Genomic DNA, 10,004 nt, shown 5'->3' with positions numbered 1-10,004 from the left:
AAAATACTCTTTTTCTTAAGGTTAAAAACAAGCGAGAAAGCCCTCCCAATTTTTAAATATCAAACACAGAAAAGCTCGAAGAGGAAAAGCAGGACTTGGCATCCAAGGAGAAAATGGAGAAAATCCAATTAGTCATCTTGGGATAAGGAAGGGCTTCTCGATTAAGACAGAAAAGAACTGGCATGAAAGAAAGATTGATAAACTCAACTGCAACATAATTAAGAATTTATGTTCATCAGAAGACACAACAGGGAAGTCATTAAACTCCACAACCCTAGAGAACACATCTGTCATGCTTATAATTGGAAAAGATCAGAGGCACAGGCCTTAATGCCAGCCCCTTGTCACGAAGGCAAAGACAGGCAGATCTCTGAGTCTGAAGCTAGTCTGGACAACATACCAAATTCCAGACCAACCAGGGTTATATAATGAGATTCTGTCTCAAAAATCAATCAATCAATCAATCAGTCAATCAATCAGGGAAGAGGGTGGGATGTATGAGAGACGCTTCAGTGTTTCAGAGCACTAACTCCTCTTGCAGAGGGCCCAGGTTTGGTTCCCCACATGCACTCAATAGCTCACAAACACTTGTACCTCCAATTCCAGAGGAACCAACACCTTCTTCTGGCCCCTAGAGACTCTCGTACATACATGTACACATGTCCTCATAAACTCTCACATTCACACAAATGAAGCATGAATGACAGAAGACCCCAGAATCCACAGATAGCTGCTATACACAACAGAGGGAGAGGGAATGATAGCGCCCACAAAACGGCAGAAGACAAAGATGGGCATCTCGTAGAAAAAGAAACACAATGCACCAAGACACAGGGAAATAAATTTTTGGTCTTGCTAGGAATTATTAATCCACAGATTGTACAACAAGGACACCATTGTACACCCCCTAAAAAGGTGTAAGGTCATATCTGAAAACCCACCTGGAGATGAGAACATGAAGCAGTTGGATTTTTTTTTCATTTTTGAGAGAGTTTTTTTTTTGTATAGTTCAGTCTTTCTCAGGATTTGAAATCTTGTATGACTGAACATACTTATTTTCTATCATTCAGGCATTCCAAGTCCAGGTATTTCACCAATGAGGAGGGATTGAATATGCACACATAAAGATAAGCACAAGAATGTTCAAAGAAACTGAGCAGCCTCGTGCTGCTGTAGCTGAGGGCTACTATGCTGTAGCATGAAGAGCAGTGGCTATGAATATTGAGATATCTATGCCTTGTGAACATGGACTTGAATGAGTAGAACAAGCCTATCTTTGTTGGCTGAGGTTTCTGTCCTGCCTGGTTCCTAAAGTTGTTAAGACCAAAAGAAACACACAGAGGACTACATTAATTAGAAACTGATTGGCCCATTAGCTCAGGCTTCTTACTAATTCTTATAACTTATATTAGCCCATAATTCTTGTCTGTGTTAGCCATGTGGCTTGGTACCTTTTTCGGCAAGGCAGTCATATCTTGTTTGCTCTGTGTCTGCCTGCCTCTGTCTCCAAACACTGGGACTAAAGGCATGTACCACCACTCCCACCTGGGATTATATTATGCTTCTAAAATTGAGTAAGGCCTTCACAATTGTTTGGCCTCTACTGTGTTTTATAACTCGGGTACATGTAGTATTTTTTGTATTATATATTATGAGACTTAAAGAAATGTTAATGTCCACAGAAGGAAGCCTATCCAAAACCTGTAAGTAGCATGCCTTTGATTTAAACTCTGACAATCTGATTTAGGATTTTAAAACCATAAACCCGCTTGTCCACGATGTACTTAAAGGTTCTTTTAATCTGAAAAGGAAAAAAAAAAATCTCGTGTGTGTAGAACCCATCTTAGTCGATTTTGGTTTCCATAATACAACACCCAGGCCTGGGAAGTTTATAAAGCAAAGAGGTTTCTATCAGTTCACAGGTTGGGGACTGAGACCTAAGAGTGTGACAGCATTGGCTTCAGTTCATGGTGGAAGGCAGAAGGGCGGGGCTGGGAGATGGCTCCACGGTCAAGTGTTTGCTGTGGAATCACGGCAACATGAACACGTGTAAAGCTGGGCATGACAACGTGCACACGCAACCCCAGTGCCGAGGGTGTAGAGACAGGTGGCTTTCAGGAGCTTGCTAGCTGACCTGCAGAGCCCACAGTCAGCTCCAAGTTCAAATGAGAGACAAGGGTAGTGATGGAGAACAATAGAAGATCCTAAACATTGGTTCCTGGTCTCTATAGGTGCACTTCCTGTGAGTGCATATCACACACACACACACACACACACACACACACACACACACGAATGAATGCACATAGAAGAGACAAACAAGGGCTAGCCCTGCTCTCCAATATCCACTCTCACGATAACTAACCCAGTCCTATGAATATGTCTGCATTCTCTCACAACATGAATCCATTCCTGAGGCCCCTGCCATGGCCCCACATCCCAGCACTGAAACAAGGAGAAATTAATCCTCAACAGGAGTATAGAAAGGCACCGCCATTTTGGAACCACAGCAGGGGCTCTGGGTTCATGTTCCTATCCCTACTCTTTATCATCTTTAGGGTTTCGAGGGGTCAGAGGGAGCAGGAGGTGAGCTGGCAAGCTTCGGTAGCTTTCCTAGGGACTTGTCCCAAGCTAACAAATGTTGAAAAGGACGGACAGACTTCGGGGTGTGGCTTCACAATCATGTCACCTCCTCTCACTAACCTGACCAGAGACATGGCCCATGGCTGACACGAATGGAGTGAAGGCGCTGTAGGATCTACTCAGAACTCCTGGCCTTGTCCTTAGTCCACCCACAGGGTCAGCTTTTGGGCGGTCACAGACTTCCCTGTGGAGGAACACAGCAGGGAGGAGGAGCAGAGTGGTAGCCTCAGGCCAGGAGGGAGGCTAAGAAGATGGGGAGTAGAAGCAAATCGCCTGCCAGAGGGTCTGGGTGGGAGACTATGCAGTGGATCCTGTCTCATGTTAAGTGGGACCCCTTGGGGGAAACCAGTGAAGTAGGGAATTAATTCAGATCTTCCATTGCCCTTCTTCAACCCTGTGGTGGCAATGTTTCCTCCCATTTCTGTTTTCTGAGATGCTGTCCAGGGCCGACTCCTCATGTGATTTTCGAAATGAGGGATGTATTAGTTATTGTCACAAAATGCCTGATTGAGCGGCTTAAGGGAGGAAGCGTGCTTTGGTTTCCAGTCCATCACACCAGGAGGCACGGCGGTAGCTGCCTATGGTGGCTGGGAGCATGTGGTAAGGGCTCGTCACACTATGGTGTGCCAGGAACCAAAGGCTGGGTGATGATCTTCAAAACTCTGCCTCCAGTGACCCACTTCTGCCATCCAACCCCATCTCCTAAAGGCTCCAAAGCCTCCCAAAGCAGCACCCCCTGCTGAAGAACAAGGGTAACAACACGTGCATCTGTCCTGACAGTTAACCAAGCAGCGATAGGGGGTGGTAGCCTAAGCCATTTGGAAGAGTCCAGTGGTACAGTCACTTACAGCAAGTTACCTCTGGAGCCCTGGAAGATCCACAGGCTGGTCAGTGGAAGCCCTCCCCCACCCACAATGCATTCCAAGAGACTCTGCAACCCCAGCATTTGGGAGGGCAAGGCAGGAAGATTGCTGGAGTTTGAGGCCTGCTTAAACAACAGAGGCCCTATCACAAAAACACACAATAAGGAAGAAGCCTGGTAGCCAGTTTAGGCTTTCTGTCTTCTGTTTCCCGGGCAACCAAACTAATCCTTAGCTTTCCTGCTGTTCTCCACCTGTGTGCAGGTGAGCCCAAGCCAGGGAGTGAAATTCCAAAGCAGTGTGAGTCACCAGGGACCCAGGAGGACAGGCCAGGGCCCAAGTCCTGCCAGGAGCCTGAGGGCAGCTAAATAGGGCTCCAAGGGAGAGAAAGCTAGGCCAAGCACTGGGAACACTCACCTGGCCAAAGGTGTGAACAGGTGGTTTAAACTGGGCTCTCTGCAGACCTAGAGGCAGGGGTGGGGTGGGGTGGGGTAGGGTGGGGTGGGGTGTGGGCTTCAATGCAGGAGGCCAACCTCCTGGTCACGTTCCTGGTTACCAGAGCACTTATCCGCTGTCCCATAGGCTGGGATTTGGATCTCAGCCTTAAAATCCATTGGGTCTGCTGTTTCTTTACACCTCCATTCTCAACAAGCTGGCCCAGTCCACCACTGTCTGCAGACAAGGAACAGTGACAAGCCAGCTGGGCCCCTAAGGAGACACAACAGGTAAGTTTACACTTCTTGGCCCTGGACTCTGGACTAGAGAGCAAGGGCTCTCTTTCATCTCTCTCACCCCTGCTTGCTTTGGTCACGCCTCGCCACGGCATGTCGCTCTCAGTGTTGGGTCTCTTATGAAAGGTGACATATGAAGACAGGAAAAGAGTAGGTGGTTGAGGAACCTGGGGATTGATCTGTCAACCTGTAGCATAGCCTGGACGGTGGCCCAGCAGCTACCTGTGGCAGCCGGCTTCGGAATAGGAGACAAAGGACTTGTGCCTGCTGGGGACGGAGCAAGGGCTTCCTTTGCTATGCTGCTATTCTAGTAGCTATGGGCCAGGGCAAACCCCGGTTCCATTCTTTGCTTGTGTCCCTGGTCAGGACGGAAGGGGAGATAAGAAGGGGTGGTACAAGCAAACACCCTCTTCTCGCCCACTTTCCAGACCATTGAATTCTTTTGTTTGTTTGTTTCTGTTGTTCTGTTTTTTGGAGACAAAGTTTCTCTGTGTAACAGTCCTGGCTGTCCTGGAGTTCACCTCATAGACCTGGTTGACCTCGAACTCACAGAGATCCACCTGTCTCTGCTTCCCAAGTGCTGGGATTAAAGGTGTGTACCATCACTGCCCGGCCAGACCACTGAATTCTTATTCATGAAAGTTGTCATGGGTCAGATAGACCACAGTGACAGTTTGTGATGTTGGGGTCTCCTTGGCCTTCACGGTGACCTGATCTGCAGCCTCTCCTAGTTGTTAGGGCCCCTGCCTATGCCTCACATGTTCCAGGAAGGTGTCTCTCTCCTAGTGGCTCCAGTCTTTCGGATAACTTATATCTTCTGGTCCCCGAGCACTGAATGACCCTCCTCATTTTGGGGGACTCTCAATCCTATAGGCAACAGAATCTGCAGGCCCCAAGAGCAATTGATCAATAACTCAAATTCTCATTCCCCCCCTCTTCTACCTGCAACCTTTACGTTCGGTCTCTCTTTCCATTCCCCGCTGACCAGGGACTCACAGGCTTCCAGCAAACACTTCCACTCCTGCCTCAAGACTTGCAGTTAGTCCCTTCAAAGAAGTAACTGAGAGGTTCCTTTGGTTTCAGTAAGGGACAGGGCTGAGATCCAGCCTGAGCATGAGACTTCTTGGGGCTTGCAAGGACCCCAACTAGGCAGTCATAATTCATGCGTGGGCTAAGGTCGAGAGGTGCACACCTTGCTCAAATATGGGTGACGAAGAGGGCTTCTCTAAAGTAGCCATTTAAAGATGGACCTGGTTCATGTTCACTTTGGCCCCAGGCACTAAATTCAAGAATTTTCTATCTTGTCCTCCTCGCCCTACCTCCAGGCCACACTTTCTCACCTGTAATGTTAAGATCAACCAGGCTCTCATTGGCTGAATGAATACTGTGCCTTCTTATATTGTGGACTCTATGTGAGGAAAGCAGGGCTCCAGCCCCATCCAGTGAATCCTGGAAGAGGTCCTCAGGCTAACAGAATCTGCTCCCCTGATTTCATTCTCCCTCCAGCCATTGAAACCATGTTGACCCTCCCTGATGACAGACAAAGATACACGATAATATCATACTTCAGAATTCCAAAAATGGAGGGTGGAGGTGTGTGTGGTGGTGGGAGGGTCAGCTACCTACCTAGTACCAGGCAAGAAACTGAAGGCCAACAAAAAAAAAACCCTGTAAGGAAGACAGAGCCAAGGCTGGAAGGGGGCCAGGGTCGTGAAGTCCCCTTTGGGAGGTTCAGAGCATGAACACTGCATGACACGTGACAAGCCCAGACAACGGAAGCTGGGATGTGCTTTCACCACAGTGGCAGCAGCCCACTCCCCTCTATACCCCAGGCCGTTTGCATTTTTCCTAGCTTCTCAGTCTCGTGGGAATCTTTATGCTTAACTGCCTGCTCTGTGATCCCTTCTGGAAGCTTCAATGTCCATTTCCTCTTTGGCCAATGGGGGAGGAGAAGAAAAAAGATCCTGTTGATGGTGACCATGACGATGGCGAGGATGATGAGTTCTTCCTACAGGATTTTAAAAATTTCAAACAAGGGAGCCCATAGAGCACAATGCTGGGCATGTATATTATAAACACGGAATAAGTAGCTATTGTTCTCCTAAACCCAAGTCCCTCCATGGCCTGGACTGCTGGCTGGCATCCTCGCCACTCCGTAATCTCTGTGACCTCTAGCCCAGCACCAGGCACCAGAAGGAGCTTAGCATGCATTTGATGAATGGGAGAAAGAGGCCAATGACAGGGACAAGTGACCAAAGAAGCCTTACTACCTGCAGAGAAAGCGAAGTCTCGGCTAGGCAGCCTGGCATGGGTTGCACAGACTGCTCCCCATCTTGTTCCTGCGGGGTTGTTTGTGCCCCTACACTGCCTCCGCCTGAGACATCACCACCTTGCATTGAAGGCAGCCTGTGTCCAGAACGCCCAAGCTAGACCCATGACTCCATATCTCAATGCACCTGCTTCTCTGGTCCCTGGGTCTGCATCTGAGTGACCCAAGCTAGGACTTCAAGGCTCCCTGCAGTGGCAGGATGGCAGAGCAACCCCTGCTCCAAACTCCTCCTGGGACTGCCCCTAGACCTGAACTTCCTTCCACCCATAGCTCTGGCTCTGTGGCCTATCAGTGATCTCTGCACAGTTCTTGCCCCAGTTTTTAGCCAGTTGAAAGCTATTGCCTGAGAAGAGTGGGGTCCTGAGGGGGTCAGGGATGCTACAACTGTCCTGTGGGTTTCTCATCAATGGAGTGGTCTCAATAAGCATCTGCTCAGCAGGTCCCTAATCCCCGTCATCAGGGTTGAATAATGCCACTTAGAGTTTCTAGCATCCTGGCTAGTCACCTGCCTACTCATCTTGTAAGCTAACTAAGGTGAGCCACGTGCGTTTATTTTTACCCATCTTAGACCAGGAGGTGGGAAAAGGAAGAGGGAAGAAAAAAGGAGACAAACAAGGAGAGAGAGGAGCCGAACCTGTAAAGGTGGGCGGAGTGGGTCTGGATGAATCCTAGGCTTTGCAGAGAATGGGGACCTCCTTGGAGCTTATGGTGCCTTTATTCTCCTGACAAAGATCAGGGCCAAAGATGGGTGTGGTCAAGGCCGAGAATCCCACAAGAGTCCCCCAGGTCAACCAACCATCCCATTTTTTGTCTGAGACCCTGTAGGGACAGAGGCCCTGTTACTAACTCATGGCCAGGGCATTTACATCACTCCCTCTCTTGTATCCTTAGACGTCCAGGTACCAAGAAGGCTCCCAGGGTTGGGGCAAAGGCATAAAAAGGCTCTGCAGGATTCAGCCTGGAGCTCTCCAGGGAGACTCAGGCCATGAGTGAGGATAGCATCCTCTCCTGGACAGCCCCCCAGCAACACTACAACAGGGTCAAAGCAACTGCAGTCTCAAACTCAGGCTGCTTACGGATGTCTAGCAACACCCAGGGGATTCGATTGTAGGCTAAGTTGACCTTAGCTAGAAGGAGCCTTCCAAGTATGGACTGCACAAACCCCACCCTCCCGCTTCACTGAAATCAGCCTGGCTACAGTGTGGTCTGTTTTAAGCTGCCCTGTGCCTCTGGAAGCAGAAAACAAGAACATTCGCACACCGAGGACATGGCTGAAGGCGCGAATGCCCCCCTGCTTTCTGGCAGCTCAGGGGAAGGGGGCAGGTCAGAGGGAAGAGATCCAGGCTCTGGGTTGCACACCTCCCTCACCCCACTCCCTGCAGCCACAGAGACACCCATGGGGGAACAGTTGGGCTTTTTATAATCTTTATTTGTTAACAGTTGAGGCTATTTTTCTCCCATGCCGCAAGAGATGCCAGTGGCTCATTAAAAAAAAGTTGTGAAAAACACAAATCTATTTTGGGGTGATCAGCCTCCTCAAAGCCTCACACCCCCAGCTCTTTGGAGCTCTGGGGATGAGACCTGCCCTTGCTGGGAAGGTCTGCAGCTTTGTAGGAAGCCAAGGATTCTTGGGTCTGACAGTACTGGGTAAAGGGTACATTTTTTTGTTTCCTCTTCTACCTTCTTGGACAGAAAGAAGCATAACCACCTAGCTCCATTATGGCATAGTCCTACTTGCCTCATGGTGGCTTCAGAACTCTGTCCTGAGAAAGCCACCTCCCAGGAGGCTTGGGTTAGAGCCACACTGCTGCCAGGCATCTTGCTTTGGCATCCTAGAGGGCCTGGCATTAGTGGTGGTTCTTACTGCTCTTGAAAGACATTAACCGTCAAGAGCTCAAGTTTCTCTGCTGAATGAAGAGTCATTTCTGAGACATAGAAGATATTTAATGAGGTCCTGGATGAGCTGTGGGCAGGAGAGCTGGAGGGAGTAGGTGAAGACCCTGCACGCCTTCCGCTGGTGGAGCCACACCGGATTGCTAATGGAATCGTCTTGCCATGGTGTGGTTTACAGGCCTGTTGCAAGGGCCTGGGCCAGCCTTGAACATTTCAGCAAGAACTCTCACTCCTGTTCCCTGTTCCGTCTCCCCTGACCTCCCCTTCATTTTGTTAGGCGACACTTAGGGCCGAGGCAGACAAGAGTTTCTCTTAGGGCCGAGGTGGACGAGAGTTTCTTCTCTCAGGCTTTCAGAATTCTGACTCTGGCCTCCCTCAATGCCCCTGTGTGGTTTGCTCTGCACATGGGAACCAGAGGGTTGAGGTACAGACAGAAGCTGGGTTCCTGTTATCCAGAGATGTGAGGGGCAGCACATGGGAGTTGGAAAGAGTTTGAGAGATTTCAGGGCTCCAAAGGACGGTGAGTCAGGTGGTGGTGGCTCATGCCTTTAACCCCAGCACTCGGGAGGCAGAGGGAGAGAGATCTGTGTGAGTTCGAGGCCAGCTTGGTCTACAGAGTGAGTTCCAGGACAGACTTCAAAGAAACCCTTGTCTCTAACTAACCCTCCCCACCCCCCCAAAAAAGAAAGAAGGGACAGTGAGGTCAGGTACTCATCTACTCATCTGCTTTCTTCACACAGTGTAGTTTGTACTGTTGTGCCCAATGGAAGGCCAAAGAGATTATAGCCTCTGTCCAAAGTCACAGAGCTGTCCGAAAAGCAGGAAGCAATGGGAGTGATGGCTGCCTCTCTACTTTGATTTCTTTTCTTTCTTTTTGTTTTTATTTTTTTCTGGTTTTTCCAGACAGGGTTTCTCTGTGTAGTCCTGGCTGTCCTGGAACTCACTCTGTAGACCAAGTTGGCCTCGAATTCAAAGAGATCCGCCTGCTTCTGCCTCCTTGATGCTGGGATTAAGAGCGTGAACCACCACTGCCTGGTTGATTACTTTCTTTTTAAGGCTTATTTTTATTTATGTGTATGTCTCTGTGTTGGGTGTATGCCACACATGTGTGTGCATGGGCTAGTGTGTATGTGTACCTATGTGTGTATGTGTGCCTGTGTGCGTGTGTGTGTTTATGTGTGTGTGTTTATGTGTGTGTATGTACCTGTGTGTGTTCCCTCAGAGGCCAGAGGGATGCATTTGAGCCCTGGAACTGGTGTTATAATTTAGTTACTTATAAGTCTCCCTATATGGGCACAGGGAACTGAACCTGGGTGCTCAGAAAGCAGAGCAGACACTCTTAACTGTTGAGCCATCTTTCCCCACTTTGGCTTCTTCTTGCTCTTTGAGTTGCTTTTACCCTGCTCCTGTCTTATCACTTTCTACCCTGTCCCCTTCTCGTCACCAAGTCAGCTTGTCCATCTTTAACAGCACCGTGTCAGCTGTGTGCCAGGAGGGATCTAACTGGCTTCTCCAAGCCTTTTGTTACCATTTCTGAACTCTCTAGAA

The 10,004-nt window shown here is 49.1% G+C and overlaps 1 protein-coding gene across 1 annotated transcript in view; it reads left to right on the top strand.

Annotated features, from left to right (window-relative positions):
- The first annotated feature begins 4,084 nt into the window (after positions 1–4,084).
- Positions 4,085–10,004, top strand: part of Rhobtb2 (Rho related BTB domain containing 2) — a 31,665-nt gene continuing 25,745 nt past the window's right edge. Inside the window, exon 1 of the mRNA XM_085698676.2 lies at positions 4,085–4,228. The gene's annotated coding sequence lies outside the window, so the exon portion shown is untranslated. The remainder of the gene's footprint in view (positions 4,229–10,004) is intronic.

Source organism: Myodes glareolus, chromosome 12 (assembly GCF_982192425.1).
Source record: "Myodes glareolus chromosome 12, mMyoGla1.1, whole genome shotgun sequence".
NCBI classification, from domain to species: domain Eukaryota; kingdom Metazoa; phylum Chordata; class Mammalia; order Rodentia; family Cricetidae; genus Myodes; species Myodes glareolus.
Note: the sequence above shows the minus strand (reverse complement) of the source record. Positions and strands in the feature narration are given on the sequence as shown.